The sequence below is a fragment of the Pteronotus mesoamericanus genome, unplaced genomic scaffold (assembly GCF_021234165.1).
Source record: "Pteronotus mesoamericanus isolate MK-2021 breed Mesoamerican mustached bat unplaced genomic scaffold, CSHL_Meso_final scaffold_54, whole genome shotgun sequence".
Taxonomy (NCBI): Eukaryota; Metazoa; Chordata; class Mammalia; order Chiroptera; family Mormoopidae; genus Pteronotus; species Pteronotus mesoamericanus.
The window spans coordinates 59980086-60004389 of NW_026555321.1; positions in this window are offsets into that span (position 1 = coordinate 59980086).

Consider the following 24304-nt stretch of genomic DNA (forward strand, 5'->3'; position numbering starts at 1 on the left):
CAAATAGGAAAGGAGGAAGTAAACTATCATTGTTTGCAGATGACAGGATAGTGTACATAGAGAACCCTGTAGACTCTACCAAAAAACTCCTCAACTTAATAAGTGAATTTGGCAAAACAGCAGGATACAAAGTCAACATTCAGAAATCAATGGCATTTTTGTACACCAGCAATGAAATAGAAGAAGAAATCAGAAAAAGATTCCATTCAATATAGCAAAAAGAATAATATAGACTATTAGATTCTCACAAATTCTTGGGAAGGACTGGGGATGAAGACTCCAGCTTGAGCTTCTGGATTGAGTTGCAGAATAAAACCTCAGAACTAGCTTTCCAAGGAAAGTGCAGGTTTGCTTCAATCCAAAGCCAGGAATACAGATGTGACACCAACTACTCAATCCAGCTCTACCAGTATTCATGGCTCAGGAAACTCACTCTTGCCCCAGGATTGTAATTTCTAAGTCTTGTCACCACTAACAAAGTTTATGTCCAAGATCCTCTAAGCTGGGGCTTGAGCATCATTTGTACCACTCTTGAAAATACCACCAGTTTCCATGATAGTACTTGGATGAAAACAGTGAAATCTCTATCCCTTCCCTTTTACATATCAGGAAGGTGTAGCAGTCTGGTGAGAAATAAGATATATATAAATTCTAGAGAGATCTAGGAATTTTAAAATTATATTCTCTGGACTGTAGTGAGCCTTAAAGTATAACATTAGAATTGAGTTGATTAAGTTCATCAACTGACACTTTTGCCAGAGAATTCACATTAAAAAAACACCACTTTGTCAACTCCATAACCTCGGTTTTATAACAGATTTTCCCTTAATGACACACTCAATCAGCTAATGATGCAAATTCAAAATTTGAGTTGCCAAGAGAGATTGCCCAATAATTCTAGCAAAATATGTTCAGGAGCCACTCTGCCATGGTGATCTAACTCATCTCTTGAGGACAACTTAAATGCATAGGGTCATCTTAAATTATTTTAATAAACACTTGATTTGGTGTAAATTATAAAATATTTCAAACATACAAGTTCAATCAGGACACATACACAACTGTGACTGTTATTCATTTTGTGGACACTACTGCAATAAAAACATGATACCGTTTCTGGTACCTGGAATATAATTAAGAAATCAGCAACTATAATGTTAATTTATCTATTGTTTTCCCTTTATAAAAATCAACATGTGTACATATTTTACCTGACTACCTTGAACTGGAGTCAGAAAATCCAGATCAGAGACGAAGGTATTCACACTAAGTCTCCACATGACAGTCCTTGATTCTCTATAGCAATGATAACATGCAGATGGGCCTTCAGGTAGTACCAAGCATGCAAACCAGACAGTGGGACATGAGCTCAAAGTCAGGTGCATGCTCATGGAAGTGTCCATGGGCCCTAGTCATCTGAAGCATGCTACCCTATGCTCTTCATGGTGGAAAACAAGTAATTACTCCCTCAATTAAAACACAGCTAATTCCTGGGAGTCTTTGCTGTCTGTTTGGTGTGCTGCTGAGGTCTCTTTTTTCATCAAGGGACTGGTAGATTTTCCACCTTTGAGTTTTGCCCAGAGCCTCAGAAAATGTTCTACCTGGTTTAGCCCTTGATGTGGAATTCTGTCTCTGCCTTTACAACCCAGTAGTACTTTTTGGATCTGTGTGGCAGATCAGGATGGTCTCCAGGTTTGTTTAAAATCCTGTAGAATAATGATACTTTTACAATTTCAAAGCAGGAAATTACCATCTCTGGCATATTTCTCATGTTAAGAAACCTCTCCTAGTTTGCTGCTGAGTAGTGATTGAACCTGAAAAACTGACTGAGGAATGCATGTGACCAAAGAGCCTGAATTCCTAGTAAAAAAAAAAATGACTACAGACACCATAGGACACACGGTGTGTTCCAGACCAGCATGGGAAAGTGAGTATAGCATAAGAGTAAAGAGATAGTAATCTCTTTGATGGTGAAGTGCAATAAAATGAGCTACCCCTGTACAAACCTACACGTGTTTATGTTTGGGTGCATGTAGCACCTCAGCATCTAGTGAAAGAGTCCATATAAGTATGGACACGAGTTAGACTAGAGTAGCGACTGAAGGTTTTTCACAATCCATATGCCTAAGTCTCCTGACTGCCACCTGTTCATTCACTGCTAATAGGACATCCTTATGGACCAGTTCTGCCAATTTATGTACATTAACACACATTTTGTTAATACTTCATACAGGTGTTTCATTTTATACCACTCATGTGAGTCCCTGATGTCATCAGGAAAAAAGGGACTTTCACAGGTTATATCTGGTTGTCTGCCCTGCCCAGAAGGAAAAAGGCACTAAAGGATAAATCAGTCATGATCATGAGTAGTAGTTATCAGTATGGTCAGCAGTCAGATGCTGGAAAGGCACAGACAAGAAAACTGGCACCAAAAAGGTATGTGGAGGTTAAATGGAAGAACTGCTAAAATTCAGAACATGACTACTAATGTGTCATGTGAGCAAGGACCCCCACTGTGGAGGAGTTCCTCTCTATGAAGGGGGACAAGAGGGCCAACCACTTGTGTTTTCTCAGAAGACTAAGGAACTGGAGGCCCATGTGGCAGAGTTTAAATGACTCCTGGGTTCAACTATGGATGTCACCACACAATACTGATCTAGTAACTGATACCACAACACCAACACTGGGCCCAGTTATGCCAGAACTAAATGGCGTACAACAACTGCCACCATACTAGGATGGTCTCAGCTCTGGGTTACTCACCCCGCCCTGCAGTAAGTCACACTGGATTGATAGTCATTTATATTGATACACTCCATACGACTGCTCACCGTCCAAGGAGACCACTATACAAGAACATTGATAGATATTGAATATTATTAAAACCTTCTTGGAAAAGTCACCATCTTTGAAGGATCTAAAATTCTAAATTCTGACCTTAAGAAAATTGAAACTAAAAAAAAACACAGATAGCCTTGGCTAGGTGGCTCAGTTGGCTGGAGTATTTTCCCTTACATCAGGTTTGATCCTCTGTCAGTGCACATACCTAGGTTGCAGGTTCAGTCCCCAGTTGGGGTGTGTATGGGGAGCAACCAATCGATATTTCTCTCTCACATTGATGTTTCCTTCTCTCTCCCTCTCTTCCCCTCCTTCCTCTCTATCTAAAATCAATGGGCATGTCCTTGGGTGAGGAGATATGTGTATACACACACACACACACACACACACACACACACACACATAAAGACACACACACACACATATGAAAGAGTTGAGTAAAGATTCCCAACTCATCTCCTACCACAGACACATCAAACCTACAGCTACATATGGAATAATTTTCCTGTTAAAGGAACCCCCAAACTAGCTGAACAATACCTATACAGTAGGTAAACAAGAAAAATCCAACATGTAACAGTAGGAGACAATCTTGCAGCAAACCTACTCCAGCCAATGAACCTCCATAGGGAGAAAACACAAACCCAAAGCTCCTCCCCAGGGACAAAATTTTTGATCCCAACACCTGAAACACCTGAAACACCTGAAACACATGAAATTTGGGACTCCCCAAATTTCAAAACATGCACCTGAGAGGTGAATCCCCAAGACATCTAGCTTTGAAGACCAACAAGGTACTCTTATCCACAGCTACAGTCCCTGAGGAAGGAACTGAAGGGCTCCCCCTATCACATTGCCCTCTCAAAACCTAGTGCAGAGGCAGCTGTTTGGAAAATATCCAGAATTTCTGTGAAAGAGGAGTGTATGCTTATCCTAAGTGATAATCACACAGTAGGCATCTAATGGCACACACCCGGGGTCCTCCCTTGGGACAGAGGCTAGGGGCACCCTCCACAAACACCCCGTGCCTCTCCACAGCTGCTACCTCAGTACTAATCCAATGCCACAGTCCTGAGCCAGCATCTCCCAAGTGCAGTTCCACTGTATTTATACCAGGTGTCCAGGTGTTCATGGCTGCCACCCAAGGACGACCCCAGTCTGGATTTCACGGAACTGTAACAGTTACACAATATTTGGCAGGCCACCACCCAGGATACTTTCACAGACAGTAGACTGAGACACAGCCTCAGTTCTCCTCTGACAGAAGCCATTGGCTTGCCCTGGAGCTTTGCCTGTGGACAGCAGCAGGTTAGGTCTGATGCGGATGCAGGCTGTGGATGCTCTGTGTGACTCTTTCTACCACATTACAGGTCACTGTTATCTCCCAGCTGTGTGCTCATCTGGCACATGACCTTGTGACTGACTCTCAGGGGACACTAGTAGGTTGCTGGGCTTTAGTGGTCCCACAGGACTGCATCCATTTGCATCTTGCAAGCTGCTCTCTACCAGCTTGAAACTCAGTGCTGACTGAGCTTCTCCCCTTTGGGACATGTTATGTCTTCATGTAGCAACTTATACTACATCTCAGTGTGGGATTCCATTAACTGCTGTTTGTCAGCTGCAGGTAAGAATTATCCCATTGACATTTTCTTCAAATCAACCACTGTGAAATAAATACTCCATGGCATCCATAGCTATTGGGCCTTAATCTTCTTGGCCATAATAGGAGGAGCCATAAAATTCATTTTTTCTACCTTTATATCCTCCATGCCTTCATCTACTATGAATTCTACACCAAGCCACTTTTGCTTTTGGCCATAGGATCCCACTTGTGAAAATTACAGTCAGGCTGTCACAATGGGTCGTATACAAGTGAGTGCCAGTAGCCACCCCTCCAACCCTGGCAAAACAGCATGCTAAATCCCATAATTGGTCCCTGGGTTTTCCTGTCTTCCTAAAGCATCCTTAGTGTTCCCCTGTGGGAAATGCATGTCCTTAACTGGTTTCAGTTCCTCTTCTAAAAGTGCAGTGCATATCTCCATCTCTCTTTGTTTCTCAGTCACATTCCTCAGTGTTGGCAGCATCAGCCAACCAATGGCAGTGGCCACATCGTGGAGGTCTTTCTTTTTTCCTAGGGCACAATGCTCTCCTACATGTTGCAGGCCATGTAGGATGTCAGTGGGAGTATTGGGGGAATTTCTCAAGTCCTGTAGTGATTCCCATTAATCAAGAAGTTTTGACACCCCAATAACAGAATTTTCTGGCCAGCCTAAGATTCTTATCCACAATCTCACATTCAGCATGTCTTCCACATTCAACTCAACTTAGGAATTTTTCAGGTTACTGAATCCTGTCAATGACTACACCAATTGTAGCACAGGAGGGTGAGCCTAGGGATCTCAACTGCTCAGCTGAATAAGCTTAAAACACCATAAAGAGGGCCAGATGGAGCCAACATGGCCTGTATTACTCACTTTACAGGAGAGCACCAATGGTGGTGGATCAAAGAAGCAGAACTGCATCTCCCTGAGTCCAAGACTCATTTTAAGGAGTCCCAGACAAAGGAGGCATGAGTTTTACATGTGACTCTAAACTACATTACCTCAGTGTGTATGTGCAAAAACAAAAAGTCAAGAAGCAGTCACAGAACAAGGGGCCATTCCCAAAAGGAGATAAGGAGGGAGTTATAATCCATTCCCCCTAAAATACACAATTCTTATGGCCAGCAGCTGTCTGACCAGCTCTCAGTCATGGAAGGCAGAGGGCCATATGCAGCATGACCCCACACCACGAGCTGGGAGAGATTCATTTCCAATGCCCTGTGTACATTTTGGAGCTTCCTTCTGATATATGGGACACTTTGCTCTATAAAAGTCATGTTTACCATCTGGACATTTTCTGGTGCCTATGGGTCATCAGCATCAGTGTGCTTTCAATAGGCCTGATAGATCTTTTCTAAAAATTGATAAGGATCTTTGTTAGGTTTCTGTTGCATAGCTTGTATCATATTCATACTCTTTTGTTTGGGCCCTCCATTCTTATGTCCCACAAATATGCACATTGTGAATTGTTCTAGGAAGGCTAGGTATCCACTGTTTAGGTCCCAGTTAGGCTCTGTCAAAGGAAAAGCCCTAGCTGGGTTAGAAGTCCCACTGGTATTCTCTAGACCAAGGTGATGAGCCTCTTCATTAGCCTTATTTATAACTAGTTGCCTTTCACCTGCTATTAGCAGGATGTTACAGAGAGCTTGTATTGGGTTGGCCAAAAACTATTTTTGTTTTCTCCATAAAATTTAAGGTACATTTTAATTTTTCACCAATAACTTTATTGATTTGGATATTTTGAGTGTGTCAGTTTTCTCCCACTATTGGTTTCTAGTGAGTAGAGGCCAGGAGTACTGCTAAACATCTTCCAATGCATAAGACAGCCTCACAGTAAAGAAATATTTGACCAAAATATCAATAGTACCAAGACACTTTGCAAACCACTTTTGAGGCCTTCAATCAGTCACAGCATTTTCTCCATACACTGCACAAATCTTTTTTGTGTGTATTTCAGTTGCATTTTTACCTTTTTTGAAATAATAAAGGATAATATGCTGAAAATGTCACATATTTCCTTCCATCTTCAATATTAAAATTGCTGCACAGAAATTTACCAATTTTAATAAGTTTTTTTCAAAATTCACACTGATATGATAGCTGTCACAACACAATTTAACAAAATTGTTTGGAATGATGTTAAAGACAACTAAGCACTACTAGAACCATCCTATGGAAAAAAAAAACTAAACAAATTTTTTGGCCAACCAAATATGTCTTCTACTCTGTTTGGATGATAAGTTGGAAAAAAAGAAAGTGATAAAATCTGTCATTTTCTGAGTATTCTCGCTGTATGAGGTATTGGAGTTCTTCTAATTCAGTAAATCTGAAGCAGAAAGTGGAGTGTGGGCCCAATAGTAGCCAGTGGGTTGGCCCTCCTGGTTTATTTTGCCTAGAGGGTATTGTCCTCCAGATATGATGACTGGCCAAATTGAGTGCCCTACCAGGTATTTGAGGAAAGCATTTTTTCTTTATAGAGTGGGTAGGGCTGTTGCTTTTCTAGGACCTATTTCAGGAGTATGTAGCAGAAGGAGTGGTGATGGGGGAAATCTTCCTGCTGCTAATCATGCATCCCCTGGGTATAGGACATTGAAGAGACTCATTTCATTTTCCTTTTCTTCCTGTGTCTTACTCTCATGGAGGGTTTTTGAAGCCACTTCTCTGCATCATTAAGTGGTTCCTTTTCCTTGCTGAATCTTTATTGTGTAAAGACATAAATGTCTGGACATAAGAGATTTTGTCTGATTTCCCTGGATGTTGGCAAAATAATTCCAACTGCATGGTGGTATAATAATTTTGAGAACCATTTTCTCCCCTAGTCTAAATTATACAAAGGCCACGCAGTATAACTTTAGAAAGCCAATTTCTTTTTAGTGCATAATAGTTGTACATGGACCAATCTGCTAAAATTCAGTCCAGCGGGATCCCTGCAGTATTTGAAATAAAACAGTCCCTGATGGCATGAACATACAAACCCAAAATCATAACCATGACAAGAAACTAGAGAAAATGGGAACATATAAACAAAACTTGAGTCCATATTTCTACCATTCTGAATGAGTTCTTACATGTAAGTCTTAGCATCTTATCTCCTGATACCCAATACTGCAGAAGATCCTACCATACCCCAGTAGCACAAAGGCCCAAATGGTCCCAACTGGACCTCAGTGGTACAAAGGCCCAAATAGTAGAGATAAAGGACTGCCAGTGTGCATGCTGGTTCAACTCGCCTAGCCTTGGCATCCTTCTCCTTTCCAGACCAGTTTCTTTTGACCAGCTTGCATTTCAGGCAGCTAATGCCTTGAGCAAGAGTGTAAAAAAAATTCCCTGAGATGGTGAAATCCCCAGAGTCCCCCTTTCAGGGGCAGCCTGCCACAGGCAGCTGGGACCTGAGCCTGTGCCCTCCAGGACTTACCAAGGTCCATGTGGTCTCATCTGTGGTTGCCAAATCCATTACCAAACAAAAACTGAGATAATGCTACCTGTCAACACAAAAAGCCAAACTCATGAGGTACCTTTTGGTGCAAAAATAAAGAAGTTTATTCAGGTGCTGCACAATCTGGGAGAATGGTAGACTCCTGCTTCAAAGGCCTTATTAATATTCCTGCTCAAGCCCACACTTTTATAGAGATAAGGAAAGAAGTGCTTTTTTCATAATCTAATTATCTTTCTAGATTTTGGCATACTTGGGGCCCTACCTATTCACTTTTCTAACTTATGGTGTGCTCAGGTCCTATTCATTCATTTTTTCTAGGTTTTAATATGCTTAGGTGCTATCCATTTATCTTTTGAGCTTTCTGCACATGCTCAGGCCCTATCCATTCATATCTCTAGCTTTTGGCATGCTCAGTTTAAGAACCTCCCCTGCCAACATCTTGGTCAATGGGCAGAGACTCACATGCACACACTAGGAGACTCAGAATAAACAATACTAAGAGTTAAAAATCTCCCAGGGACCTAGGCATAGGGGGTCCCACACAAAATGTATTTAAGATTTACTTATAGGAGCTCCACCAGGACTTAGAGAAAAACACCTTTGTGCTTCTGGCTGGGGAAGGGAGAGAGATCATTTTAGAATATACCAGAGCACACTGTTCTTAACAAGGTCTGTCTCAGGGGAAACTAATTAATCAGACACTGCTGTATTGTCAGAATCTAGGTGTCCTGGGGGAAAGGATTACCCAGCTCCATCCTTCTCTGGGCATCCTGTCACACCTAATGGGGAAAAAAACATGAAACTCTTCCAAATTTCATAGTTCAGAAGTGCACAAGCTCAATAAAGACTAAGATCTAGTCATAGAATGATAGAACACTGCTCCTAACCTCCCCAAAGCCCATGTAGATGTATACACAGACACATGCACACACATACAAACCGCCACCACCACCACAGAACTAAGGGACTATTTATAGGCCCTTAATGATACAATATACTATGACATGGGTATCAAGAAAAAAAAATTACAAGGCATACCAAAACGCAAAATGCATATGAACACAGAACTTAAGATATAGAACCAAGTTGAACATACATGTCCAATTTCAAGACTTACATATAAGTCTACCATAATCAAGCCAGTGTGGTATTGGAACAAGAATATACAAATATAACAATGGGACAAAATTGACTTTCACAAGTATAGCCAAAATATATAGTTTTTGACAGAATATAGGCATAGTAAAATGATACTCGTTCCAACAAATGGTGTTAGACAAACAGATGTCTACAAAATGTACCACAAAATGTACCCAGTAGACACCGTATCTTATGTAATTAAGTCAGAATGGATTATAGACCTATGTTAAAAGCAAAACTATAAACCTAGTAGGAAACATAGGTGAAAATCTAGGTGGTTTTGGATTTGTCATTGGAGTTTTAAATAATACCCAAGTAAAACTCGTGATGACAAAATTTTAGTTTTTATTCAAATGTAAATGTCTGCTCTGTAAAAACACTGTGAAAAATGAGAAGACAAACCACAGACAGGGAAAAAAACTGAAAAACACATCTAATATAGATTCAACATATACAAAGAACTCTGCAGTGAGAAAACAAAACTAATTAGAAAATGGGCAGAAGATCTGAAAAGAAACCTCACCTAGAATATATGTAGATAAAAAGCATGTGAAAATATGCTCAACATCTTATGTTATTAAGGATTTACAAATTTAATAAAAAACAAGACACCACTGCACCTATATTAGAATGGCTATAATTGGACAATTGTTCACAGCAAATGCTAGCAAGGCTGGGAAGCTACAGGGACCCTTTCTCATGGGGAAGACTCACCACTGTGCAGCTTCACTGGGAAACACCTTGGTAGTTCCTCATAAAACAAAATGTAGTTTTAGCCTATAACTTCACAGTTGCATTTCTATGTAATTACATAATCTATTTGGTAACTTATATCCCAAAACTGCTGTTTTCAATAGCTTTATTCATATCACTGAAAATTGGAAGTAACCAGGATGTACTTCAGTGAGTGAGTAGATAATGACAGTGTACCCAAACCAGGCAATAGTCTCCAGCAATGAAAGAGAGATGGCCTGGTAGCCAGGAATATGCATGGATGAAATTTAAATGCATAAAACTAAATGAACAAGGTGTTTAGTAAGAGGATTTACATTTATCTGGCTAGGAGTCATGCTATGTTTACTGTGTGCTGAAGTTGTAGCTACCAGAGGCTAATGTGTGCTTGCATGCCTTCATTTTTGTCATCCCTGTGGTTTTTGACCTTCCTCAGAGATTTCGTAGAGTCTGGGCCTTGCATTTTCTTTTGGCTTTAATCCCCTTTTATTACACAAAAGCCTGTGGAGATGGTGGTGAGGCTTGGGGGTGAGAATATTCTATATCCCTACATGTCTCAGTCCTCATTGGGCTGATAATCTCAGGCCATGACCTTCACAGATATTCAGCTTTCCTCTGTTAGGTGAGACAGGAGGGCCACAGGGAGCTAGGATGAGGTAAATTGGATATTTCCTAGGTCCCTTAGGCTCTAGTAAATAGTTACCCTTAAAGTCAGGCCATCATCACCAAGAAGAGAATATCCACAAGAAGTAGGAGGGGTTCACCCCAAAGAGCTGATGGGGCTCCTCAAATTAAAACTTCTGAACATGTGGGAGAATCCCCCTCCCCACTGAAACCCTGCGACTTTCTAATCTGCTCCTAATCCACACTCAGTGTCCAGAAACTAGCTCATAACTATTTCAGTGTTCACAGTAGTCCAGGAGAGTCCGGCTCCCAGCACTCTCTGGTTGTTGCAGCCACCTATCTGGTTTTCCAGCCAGTGACTTGCCCTGTGGCTGTTGATTTTTAGTTTGTTCAGCTTTTTTTCTGTGATTGGTAGTGGTACCTTCTAAACTCTTTATATGTCAGATGACAACTATTTTATTAATTTGAAAAACATGGATACAGTGTACCAGACAATAGGAGAGAGATGATCACTGTGAGATTGTAACAAGGTTCAGACCAGGGGTCCCTAAAAATAAGAAAACCCCCACAAACCTGGATTGGGGGAAGGGGAAAGTAGACAATATGGTTTTTGAATTACTTTACATAACAATGGCAGGTTAAAAGCTGTGCTGCCACACAGGTCAAAGGCATACTTGGCTTTGGGAGCATTCAAGGACTCATTACCCAGGCAGGGGGAACTTATAAAGAGCCTATGTGAGAGGCAGGAGCCAGATGGCCCTGTGTCACTGAAAACTCTTGCCATGACTAAAAGAGGCAGCCGAAAGAACATAAAAGATCTGGGGGAGCTGGCGAAAGTAGCAAATCATAGGAAGGGCCAGATATGAAGTCACATAGAAAATTTCAGATCGAGCATATAAAATAAGAGTGGGCTGAAAGAACTGTCACACATTTTGAAAGGGAGTAAAGCGAGTAGAGCCCTAGCTGGTGTGGGTCAGTGGCTTGAGCACCAGCCTGCGAACCAAAGGGTCACTTGTTCAATTCCCAGTGTAGGACACATGCCTGGGTTGAAGGCCAGGTCCCCAGCAGGGGGCATGCGAGATGCAACCACACACTGATGTTTCTCTCCCTCTCTTTCTTTCTCTCTTCTCCTCTCTAAAAATAAATAAATAAAATCTTTTTTTAAAAAAAGGAAAAAAAGAAAGATTATAGAAAAAGGGCCCTAGTCCACCATGAGGTCTTGTATGTAAGGAGATGCCACACAGTTTGGAGTAAGAGCTGCAGTAAGAAAGAGGAGACCTGCTGGAAAACCTGCTGGAGACTATGGTTGCAGAAATGATGAAGCTGCAGGGACCTGCTTAACCAAACATGGATTCATGGGAGATGTCTGTAGCTGAACTGAACTGTAATTGGAAATGCTGAGCCATGGACTCCTACTTTTCTGAAAGACAATACCTCAGATGGGCATATTCTGAAATCAGCCTTGTTTGGCAAAGGGAGGCAGGACTATGCGTTTTGGGGTGTTTTAGAGGGAGTGGGAGTGGGAATTAATGGTAAAAATCTGCCATTATTCTAAACCTGTAACTTTTGAATAAACAATCCCATTTCCTTTTTCAACAAACTGTTTCATTGGGAGTCACACTTCTTGGTGGTAGGATATCGAACCCCACTGCTGTTCAAGAACAGCATTGGTAGGATTTTGTAACAAGATTGAGAGTTAATCTGGTGAGATATTGGGTTCTGTTTAATGGTTATACAGCTGTCCTGGTCAGAGGCAACATTTCCTCTTGAGTTTTTCTCTTTGCTCTGTTGTTTTTCTATTTTCCCTAAGAATTTCTTTTAAATAGAGTCTGCATGATGCAACTTTTTCAGATGTAATTCATTGTTGCTTTGTTCATGGTAGGAAGGTAAAGAAACTTCTATAATCCTATGATTAAATCTCTCTATTAGGCACATGTCTCTGGTCTCTGACCTTGACAAGTGTTTCTAGGTTTTCCTTGACTAAGGAAAAACAGCATGCAGGCACACCTCAGAGGTATTGGCAAGTCCATTCCAGACCAATTGCTAAAAAGGCAGCTACAGCAATAAAGCACATGGTTGGTAATCTTTGTACTGGTGGAGGGTCTTGCTTTCAATTTATTAAAAAAGTGAAACATCTGTGAAGCACAATAAAGGAAGGTATCCCTGTATCTCCCTTTCCCAGGTCATACAAACAGGGTTCTAATAAAGTCATTTTTCAGGAGTGTTGACTTTTCTTATGGAAAATGCTCTGAGCGTATTTCATATTAGTGATTTTTTTTTCCTATCCTGACAGAAACAGGATTTTTTTCAAGGCTTTTCACAGTGAAGAGTGGAAGGGGAGCTAAGATTGTGCCCCCAGAAGTGTCTCTCTGTTAATGACAACTTTCTATAACTGGTCAGTTACCAACTGTCCTCCTGTTTACACACAAGGCACTCTGTTCAGGTAAACTGGTTTCAGCTCTGATTCGCTATCTACCTGTCTCTTCAGACTTCATGGTGGCAGTTTTGCTCTGCAATCAGAATTTTATGATCAGTCCAAGAAAAGTCATTGATTTTTAGTACAGCTTTCTTCTTGTAAGGAAGGGGTGAAAACTTCCAAGCTCTTTGCACACTGCCCTGAATTGAAAGCTAAGGTCTAGAACACCTCTTTTAACAGTGTGTGATAGAAGACAAATGCCAGTGTTTCTGTGACATTTGGGATATATTGAAAAAATAGGGCACAATAAGAAGATATTATACAGTTAGATTACATTTTAAAATACTTCATAGTATACCTTGGCTGGTGTGGCTCAGTGGATTGAGTGCCTGACTGTGAAGCAAAGGGTCGCTGGTTCAATTCCCAGTTAGGGCACATGCCTGGGTTGCAGGCCAGGTCCCATATAGGGAGTGTGTGAGAGGCAACCACACATTAGTGTTTCTCTCCTTCTCTTTCTCCCTTTCTTCCTCTCTCTCTAAAAATAAATAAGTAACATCTTTAAATAAAATAAAATACTTCATAGTAGAAATAAAGGTAAAAAATAAATAATGTTAAGTTCCTCTTCTCAGTTAATGAGATGGTAGACATTGTTTCATTATCAACACTGAGAAGTAGAGAGGCCAAATACACATAAATATAACCACAAGTAGAAATATGAGCAATACGTATTCCTTTCAGATTCTTACAGAACCAGAAAAATTACTCCAGGAGTTCTCATAAAATTGAATATATAACACCTAGTCTGATTTCTACTACACCAAATCAGAAAGAACAGGAACATGAAGAATCTATAAACAGAAGACTAAACATCAATATACACAAACACATAATTTTTATTATAGGAAAACAGATTTTGAAAAGTGGCAAGGTAGCAGGGAAAAGAAGAAAGCATTAAAAAAGATACTATAAGACAATATATCCTTATAATACAGAAACAAAAGTAGTTCTAAAAATATTTTCCCATTACGATTACATGTAAGAGCAATACACCAAAGTAGAACACTGTAGATTTATGTTGTTTTTCAAATACATTTTTCTCTATTTTCTCATCACCACTTTCCCCTGCCCCACCCACCTCTGCCTCTCACCCTTAATCCTTCCCCACTTTGGTTTTGTCCATGGATCTATTATATATGTTCCTTGATTTGACTCTTCCCCTTCTTTTCCCTGTTACCCCCCTCCCTCATTACCTCTCATTACTGTCAATTTCTTTTTTCTTTCAATGTTGCTGGTTATGTTTTCCTGGCTTGTTTGATTTGTTGATGAGGTTCCACCTATAGGTGAGATCATATGGTATTTGTACTTCACCCCTTGGTTTATTTCACTTATCATAATGCTCTCCAGTTCCACCCATGCTGTCATGAAAGAAACTCTTTCTTACTTTCAGCTGCATAGTATTCCATTGAGTAAATGTACCATGGCTTTTTAATCTGCTCACTAACTGAAGGGCACTTAGGTTGCTTCCAGCACTTAGCTATTGTAAATTGTGCTTCTATGAACATTGGGGTACATAGGTTCTTTTGAATTGGTGTTTTGAAATTCTTAGGGTATAATCCCAGCAGTGGAAGTGCCAGGACAAAAGGCAGTTCCATTTTTAGTTTTTTGAGGAAAATCCATACTGTTTTCCACAATGGCCCTATCAGTCTGCATTCCCACCAACAATGTACTAGGGTTCCTTCTTCTCCACAACCTCGTCAACACCCGTTGTTGGTTGACCTGTTTATGATGACCATTGTGACCAGTGTGAAGTGGTAACTCATTGTGACTTTAATTTGCATCTCCAATGGCTAGTGATGATGAGTATCATTTCCTATGTCTCTGGGCCCTCTGTACATCCTCTTTGGAGAAGTGTCTGCTCAGGTCTTTGTCCATTTTTTAATTGTTTCTTTTTGTCTTCCTGGAGAGGAATCATGTGAGTTGTTTATATACTTTGGAGATCAAACACCTGTCTGAGGTTACCATGGGCAAATATATTTTCCCATAGAGTTGGTTCCCTTTTTATTTTGCTGATGTTTTCTTTAGCCATGTAGAAGCTTCTTATTTTGATGAAGTCCCATTTGTCTATTCTTTCCTTTATATCCCTTGCTCTAGGGGACTTATTGGTGAAAATATTGCTGCGTGGAATATCTGAGAGTTTACAGCCTGTGTTTTCCTCTAGGACTTCTATGGTGTCATGACATATATTTAAGTCTTATATCCATATTGAGATTATTTTTGTGTATGATGTAAGTCGGTGGTTGAATTTCATTTTTTTTTGGCTAGTAACTCTAGCTCTCCCAACATCATTTGTTGCAGAGGCTATTTTTACTCCATTTTATGCTTCTTTCCACTTTGTCAAATATTAATTGACTGTACAGACATGGATTTATTTCTGGGTTCTCTATTCTGTTCATTGCTCTATGTGTCTGTTCCTATGCCAGTACCAGACTCTTTTCATTGAAGTAGCCTTGTCATGTAGTTTGATATCAGGTATTGTGTTCCCTCCTACGGTGTTCTTTTTTCTCAAAATTACTGTGGATATTTGGGATCCTTTATGATTCCATATACATTTTGAAATGTTTGTTCTATATCTGTGAATATGTCATTAGTATTTTAATAGGGATTGCACTGAATCTGTAATTTGCTTTGTGTTATATGGACATTTTGATAATGTTAATTCTTCCAGTTTATGAACATGGCATATGCTTCCATTTACTTATGTGTTCCTTAATTTCTTTCTTCAGTGTTGTGTAGTTTTCTGAGTACAGGTCTTTCATCTCTTTCACTAGGTTTATTCCTAGGTACTTCCTTTTTTTTTCTTTTTCTGCTATAGCAAATAGGAATTTTTTCATAATTTCCATTTCTGATTTTTCATAATTGGTGTACAAATAGTGCTCAATTTCTGAATTTGAGTTTGTATCCCGCTGTTTTGCAAAAGTCACTTTTTAGGACAAGATTTTTTTGCGGGGAATCAAAATGGTAGAGGAGTGAGTGGAAGTCACTCTGAACTCCTCCCAGGACCAACCTGGAATTACAACTAAATTGTGGAGAAATCACCTGGAATAAACAACTGAACAATGGCGAGAGAGGAGCCTTTTAACCTCGGAGACAGAAAAATAGGCTTTAGAGCTATCTAAATGGTAAGGAGTGCAGTACAGTCTTAAGAAGGCAGGCAGGGTGCCCACAGGCAGCAGCACCAGAAGGATATTGAAATGGCCAGTTGGATCCCCCCAAGAAGAGCAGGGCCTCAACTAAAACTGGGGATCTCTAGCCAAGAGCACCAGAACCCAAAATGTACACAGAAAACAGCCAGCTGTGAAAAGTGGCAGGGTTGTCTCTGCCAGAGACAGGCAGCTGGAGACACAAAGTACTGTTTAAAGGGCCAACGTGTAAATTTTTATTTGCAGCCACTTACCCTGATCTCTGGCAAAGGCAGGGGCAGAGTGGGCTAGAGATGTCTGAGGAGAGACTAAGGAAGGAGGTTTTGGGGAGAGAACTGAGAGTAGTCAGTGGGATCTCAGTGCTGACATCCCCCCTGCAACAAGAGCCCTCTTGCTCAGGCGGAGACCACTCCCCCTGAGCAGCGCCAGCCTCAAAGGACTCAACAGCCCTGCCCCCAGGGGAGTTCCACCCTGCCCTGTGCTGTCTAAGCTGCTTGCTGAGTGCAGAGTGGCAGCCACAGACAGTAGATCCCTGGCTAAAGGGGGCACAGAGACATCTGATGACACTTGAGGAGAGACTGGGGACAGAGGCTTTGGAGAGAGAATGGAGAGAGTAGCCAGCGGGATCCCAGTGCAGACTCCTCCCCTATACAGAAGCAGCATGAGTGGACCCAATAACCCCGCCCCCAATAGGGACTCTGCCCTGCCCTGAGCTGTCCACGGTGCCCTGCTAAGTGCAGAGTGACTAGATTAACAGATGAAAGAGACACCCACAAACAGTAGATAACTGGAAGTCTTGAACAGACTGCCTAAGTTTAGACAGGTTGAATATCTGACATCAGCAGAGACAGATCAAGAAAATAAAAACAGCAGTCTCCAACCATAGAAGTTCACACCACAAAGTCAGGAAATCAAGACAGATCAATTTAAGAAGCAGAAGCAAAAGAGAGGAGTCTCACAAATAATGGGAAGACTAAGAAATATGCCCCAGTTGAAGGGAAAGGAGGAATCCCCACAAAGAGTAGTAAATGAAATAGAGGCAAGTAAACTATCAGATATTGAAGCCCACTCCAAGACACATCATCATTAAAATGGTAAATATCAAAGACAAACAGAACATCCTAAAACAAGCAAGAGGAAAGAGGTAGTAACATATAAGGGAGCCCCAATACAGCTAGCAGCTGACTTCTCAACAGAAACACTGCAAACCAGAAGGGACTGGCAAGAAATATTCCAAATCATGAAAAGGAAAGACGTGCAACCAAGACTGCTCTACTCAGCAAGGCTCTCAATTAAAATAGAAGGTGAAATAAGCAGTTTCCCAGACAAAAGACGGGTAAACTACACCTCCACCAAGCCAGCACTGCAAACCATGCTAAAGGGACTGCTTTAAGGTGAAGAAAAAGTTTCTATGAATACCCAGTTCCTTTCAGAGTTGCCAATACTTGCTATTACCAATATTTTTAATACTCATTAATCTGAATGTCACAATGATGTTATTTTAATTGTTCCTTTACTATTTGTTGAAACTAAACCTGTTTTAGTATATTTCTTGCCTACTTTTTTAAAGCTTTAAATGACTTTCTGGTATTCTTTATCCATTTATTGATTAAAGATTTGTAGAACATTTTTCCCTAAAAAAACAAAACTATTAATCATGTTTTGGATGTGTTGAAAATACTTTCCTAATCTATTATTTGCCCCTTAACTTTTTATATGTATATTACTATATAGTTAAATGTTTAATATAGTCATATTGTCAATATTTACTTTATAACTTCTGGGTTTGAATACTTTACTTCAGGTCATGAAAGATATTACTTCTATTTTCTTCTAAAACTCCTTAGATTTTACATATTGATTTTTAATTCACCTGTATATTTCTTGTATAATGTGTGAAATAAGGCTCTATATTTGTTTTATTTCAAGTAATAGTGGTCCATGCACCTTATTTGTTGAATAAGCCTTATTTTACCCATTGATTTGAAATCTCAGCTTAATCATATATTATGTTGTCAGACAGATATATACATTTGTCTGTAGAATACTCATTATATTTCATTAATCTACTTGATTATTTCTGTGCTGGTGTCATGTTGGTTTAATTGCTGAGACTTTATAATGGTTTTATTTTTTTAAATATTTTATAGTTAACTTTGACATCTAAAAAATAAATAAAATCAATCTGCATTTAAGAAAGAAAGAAAGAGAGAGAGAGATGGAACTCCAACCTTTTGTGACAGCATAGATGGAACTGGGGAATATTAAGCTAAGCGAAATAAGTTAGTTGATGAAAGACAAACACCATATGATTTCACATATAAGTGGACTCTGTTCAATAGAATAGACTAACATACAAAATAAACCACAGGCACGGAAACATGGAGCAGACTGAAAGTGACCAGAGGAGATGGGGACAGAGGATAATGGTGGAAAGGGGGAGAAGGATCTAGACAAAGAACATGTATGTATGACCCATAGACATGGACAACAGAGTGGGAATTGACTGTGGGAGTTGGGGGATAGGTGTGGGATGAGTGGAGGGGAGAAAAGGGGTAAAAATTGAGACAACTGTAATATACATGATTTATAAAAAAAGTTTTTTGGTGGAGTATATAGGTTTTTTTTTTTTATCTATACTAACATGTCATGTATAAACAATGACAATTTTATTTCCTCCTTTTCAATTTGTATGCCTTTAATTTCTTTTTCTTGTCTTATCACTGTTGCTAGGACTTCAAATATTATGTTAAACAGAAGTGGTGAAAGCAGGCACCCTTGTCTTGTTCCTGATCTTAATGGGAAAGGTTTTAGATTTTGCCCATTGAGTATGATGTTGGCCCTAGGTTTCTAATATATGGCCTTTATTATGTTGAAGTATACTTCTTTTATTCTACCTTGCTAAGTGTTTTTTATCATAAGTGGGTGCTGTATCTTGTCAAATGCTTTTTCCACATCTATTGATATGATCATGTGGTTTTTGTCTTTCCTTTTGTTTATGTGTTGTATTGCATTTATTGATTTGAAAATATTGTATCATCCTTGCATCCCTGGGATGAATTCCACTGGATCATGGGGTATGATATTTCCAATATATTGCCGGATCTGGTTTGTCAATATTTTTTTTAATATATGTTATCATTTGTGCTGTTAGAGCTGTCTAATTTTTTCTTCATTCCACACTGCCCAGGAGTCCTACCCTCCAGCATCCCCCATTCCCTCACTTAGTTCATGTCCATGGGTCTTACATATAAGTTCTTTGGCTTCTCCATTTCATATAAAATTCTTAACCTTCCCCTATCTATTTTGAACCTACCAGTTATGCTTCTTATTCCCTGTACCTTTACCCCCATTCTCACCCCTCCACCTCCCCAATGATCACCCTACATGTGATCTCCATATTTGATTCTGTTCCTGCTCTAGTTGTTAACTTAGTTTGTTTTTGTTTTTGTTTTAGGTTCAGTTGTTGATAGTTGTGAAGTTGTTGTCACTTTACTGTCCATAGTCTTGAATTTTTTTTTTTTTGTAGATAAGTCCCTTTAACACTTCATGTAATAAGGGTTTGGTGATGATGAGCTCCTTTAACTTTACCTTATCTAGGAAGCACTTTCTCTATTCTTTCATTCTAAATTAAAGCTTTGCTGGATAGAGTGATCTTGGATGCATATTTTTGCTTTTCTCAATTTTGAATAGCTCTTTCCAGCACTTTCTTTCTTTCCTCCTTTCTTTCTTTCCTTCTTTCTTTCTTTCTTTCTTTCTTTCTTTCTTTCTTTCTTTCTTCCTTCCTTCCTTCCTTCCTTCCTTCCTTCCTTCCTTCCTTTCTTCCTTCCTTCCTTCCTTCCTTCCTTCCTTCCTTCCTTCCTTTCTTTCTTTCTTCTTTATTTCTTTTAAGATTTTTAGAGAGGAGCAAGGAGTGAGAAAGAGAGAGTGAAAAACACCAATATGTGGTTGCCTCTCACATGCCCCCCTACTGGGGACATGGCCCACAACCCAGGCATGTGCCCTGACTGGGAATTGAACCTGCGACCCTTGGGCTCATTAGCCGGCACTCAATCCACTGAGCCTCACCAGCTAGGTCTCCAGCCACTTCTTGCCTGTAAGATTTCTTTTAAGAAATCAGCCAATAGTCTTATGGGAACCCCTTTGGAAACAACTCTCTTCTTTTGTCTGGCTGCTTTTAAGATTCTCTCCTTATCTTTAACTTTGTGTGATATAATTATGATGTGTTTCAGTGTGTTCCTCCTTGAATCTAACTTTTTTGGGATTTTCTGAGCTTCCTGGACTTTCATATCTACTCCTTTCACCAGATTGGGGAAGTTTTTCCTCATCACTTTTTCAAATAAGTTATCAGTACCTTGCTCTTCCTCTTCTCCTTCTGGTATCCTTATGACGTGGATGGAATATTTAGTTTTGTTCCAGAGGTGCCTAAACCTCTCTTCTTTTTTTTGAATCCTTGTTTCTACATTCTGATCTAGTTGAATTTTTATTTCTTCCTTCTGTTCCAAATCATTGATTTCTTTCACTGTTGATTCCCTGTATATTCTCATTTATTTCACTTTGTATTGCCTTCACTTCTTTTATTTTGTGACCATAGTCCATCATTTCTGTGAGCATCCTGAATACCAATGTTTTAAACTCTGCACCTGCCAGGGTGGCTATTTCTTCGTTGCTTAGTTCTTTTTCTGGAGTTTTCATCAGTTCTTTCATTTGGGCCATATTTCTTTATCTCAGCGCACTTGTTATGTTGTAAGCAGTGGAGCTCTAGGTATTCGCCAGAGCGGGGCAACCCACTTTGCTGCATTGTGATGCTGTATTTGGGGGAGGGGTGTAAGTGACAACAATGCTGCTTGCTTGGCTCTCACCCTGCATTTAGTCACTTCCCCTGCTTCCCACAAGTGAATTATGCTCCTTCAGGTATTGCCCTCATGCTGATTCCCAGCTGGGTGGGCTTGTGTATGTTTGAGGACCCCATGGGCCCCTCCAATAGACTCTCCTATGAGACTGGCAGTTTCTCCCACTGTCATAACACACATATTTTTACAGCCAGAGGTTTTGAGGCTTTTTTTTTTCTGCTCTGGAACACTTGGTTGTACAGTCTGTCTTGCTCACCAGTTGTTCCTCTCAGCTTATCTGCATGTGTTGTGGATCCACCTGGTTCAACAGTCTACTGCCTTTCCATGCATGTTCTCCACCCCAGATGCCTGTCTCCACCCCTCCTACTAGTCTGGATGAATGTTTCTTCTTTAACTCCTTGGCTTTTGGACCTCCATACAGCTTGATATTCTGGCAGTTCTGGTTGTTTTTTGTTTTTAAATTGATTTTTCTCCTTCTTTGGTTGTGTGAGGAAACAAAGCATGTCTACATATGCCTCCATCTTGACCAGAAACTTCCTAGACTTGAGAAATTTCAAAGGAGCATTACAACTTGTGTGTGGTGGAGGTGGAGCCAGTATTTTTAAATAAGACTTTTGCAAGTGGATGTTCCTTGAATTTCATCTCAGTTTCTGGAATGTTATCTCAAAGAGAGAAATTATCCCTGTGAATCAACTGGCATTGTGACTGCACTTTGATTTTTATCATGAGGATTGAGATGTAGGATTTTGGGGCCAAGATAAAGTATCTGCCTTAGAGGTAAGGGGAACAGCTGTGGAGAGACAATGTGCAAAGGCCTCAGTATAAAGTTCAGTTCTCCAATATCTCCTACATCTACAATCGCCTCCCATGCCTTGTTTGTAACTTAGCATATACCAAAGATGGTGGGATGTTACTGTCAATATTCTGTTATTTTGTACAGAAGACCTCATCTCACTGGGAAACTCTTCCTGGATGTTCTTTGCTAGCTTAAGAAACTGGCTGTGCTGAGAAAGCCCACAGGTCAGGAAAAACAGGAATCCTGCAGGAGATGGGGTAGGCCCTGTGGGTGCCAGAGCCACCACAGGCCTGGAGTCTGCTTCCCAGCTTCCTGCTGTCAGGCCCTTCTGGTTATGACAGCACAGCCTTGGCACCTCCCTGGAGCCCAAGTAACTGGGCAGAGGACCCACAAAAAATATGACAGATGACATCTGTTTTAAGCCACAAAGTTTGTGGTGATTTGTTATCTAGCAGTATGTAACTAATCCAACCACAAACAAAAACAAACTAAGAACCTTTAAAACTGGTGAAACCACATTGCTAAAAATGTATCTGTTCTCTGACATTAAAGATTTTTCTTGAATATCCAGTAATGAAAGTGAGCACAGAATAGAGTTATAAATTTGAATACATAAAAACAAAGAATTTCCTTAAAAGCAAACATCTATTTATCAAGTAGCAAACTATTGGATATATATCTCTCTGCCAATTCCAGTGTCTTTTTATAGTTAGGCCTCTGACTTTGTTTCTGCAGCATTGCTAGTTACCCAATGCCTTCTCTTTCTAAAAAAAATAAAAAATATATAATTAAAACTATGTGCAAGAAATTAAATTGTATGTATGACAAATGCATATTCAAATGAACAATAAAAAGATGAACAATCCAACTTAAAAATGGCCAAAAGCATCAGAAAATAATTCACAAAATAAACATTAATAGGCATTAAATATATAAACTTAGAAAATAAAAGGAAACATAGAAAATGATTATGAAAAGGTATAATTTTATGCCTATCAAATAAGCAAAATTTTAAAATGTTTCTCTTTTATATTTAAATTGGTACAATATTATGGGGGTGACTTTATATTATATATAATTAGCTTTATATTGTACTATAAAGCTAATTATATATAATATAATTATATATATTATATATAATATATGAAGTATGTCTGGAAAAAGTCCAGCCATTGTTAATATGATAATGTTTTTTGTGACTTTGATATAACCTGGCAACCAAGGAATGTAGACTGGAATGTGGATGTGTGAACAATGATGATTTCACTGTTCCGTTCAGTGGGGGTGGTAGTTGTCATTGAGTGAGCATGTGTATTGTGTAGTCAACACATTCAAAATGACTGAGCTAATAACACAAAGAATTCGCATCAGATTTTGTATTAAACTTGACCATTCCTCCATGGAAACTATTGGAATGATCCAGAAGGCCCCAGCTATGGGTAACTGGTGACTGGTAATTTCATCATGATCACACCTCTTCATGTATTACATCTTATGCAGAATTTTTTGAAAAACATCAAAATCACCCAGGAGACTCAGCCCCTCTCAGCCGAGATTTGGTGCCCTGTGACTTCTGGCTTTTCCCAAAACTAAAATCACCTTTGAAAAGAAGGAGACTAGATCATTGATGAGATTCAGGAAAATATGACAGGGCAGCTGATGGCAATTGGGAGAGCTATGTGAGGTCTCAAGGTGCTGCTTTGAAAGCATATGAGGCATCATTGTCCTATGAACGATGTTTATTGTATCTTGTATCTCCTTTAGTAAATGTCTCCATTTTTCATATTAATAGCTGGATACCTTCTGGACAGACCTCGTATATTAGGTTGACCAAAGAGTTCATTTAGTTTTTGTTTCAGTACAATGGCCCTAGTGGAGCTTAGTTGTCCTTCACTTCATTTGAAACAATTTTATTAGATTGTATGATGACAGTTATATCAGTGTGCATTTTAAAAAATCAAAATTTGTGAATTATTGTGCAGAACATAATATGGAAGATGGAATAAAATATACAACATTTTTAAGTACTATGCTTTATTATTTCAAGGAAAGTAAAAATAAAAATGAAATAAAAAATGATTTGTATAGTATATGGGGAAGGCGCTGTGACTGATCAAGCATGTCAAAACTGGTTCAAAAAGTTTCTTGGCAGGCGAGAATTCTACCACTGAACCACCAATGCAGATGCAAAGAAGCAAGGAAAATATGACCAGCAACACTGAAAGGAAAAGAAATCAACAGAGACAAGAGGGAAGGGGGGGGCAGGGAAAGGGAAGGGAAGGGGAAAGTCAAGGAACATATAGCAAGGACTCATGGACAAAACCAAAGGGGAAGAGCTGAGGGAGGGAAGGTGGGAGAGGGCAAGGGAAAGAGGTGGGGGGAAGGCAGAGACAAATGTATTTAAAAAGTAAATAAATTAATTAAAAAAATAAAATAAATAAAAAAATAAAGGGCTAACACATTAAAAAAAATAAAAATAAAATAAAATACAAAGTGAAAATGGAAAAAAAAAGTTTCTTGGTACTATTGACATTTTGGCTAAATAAGTCTTTGTTCTGAGGCTATCTTTTGAATTCAAAGATTTAACAGCACCCCTGGCCTCTACTTACTAGAAGCCAATAGTGGGAGATAAATGACATGCTCAAAATGTCCAAATCAATAACATTAT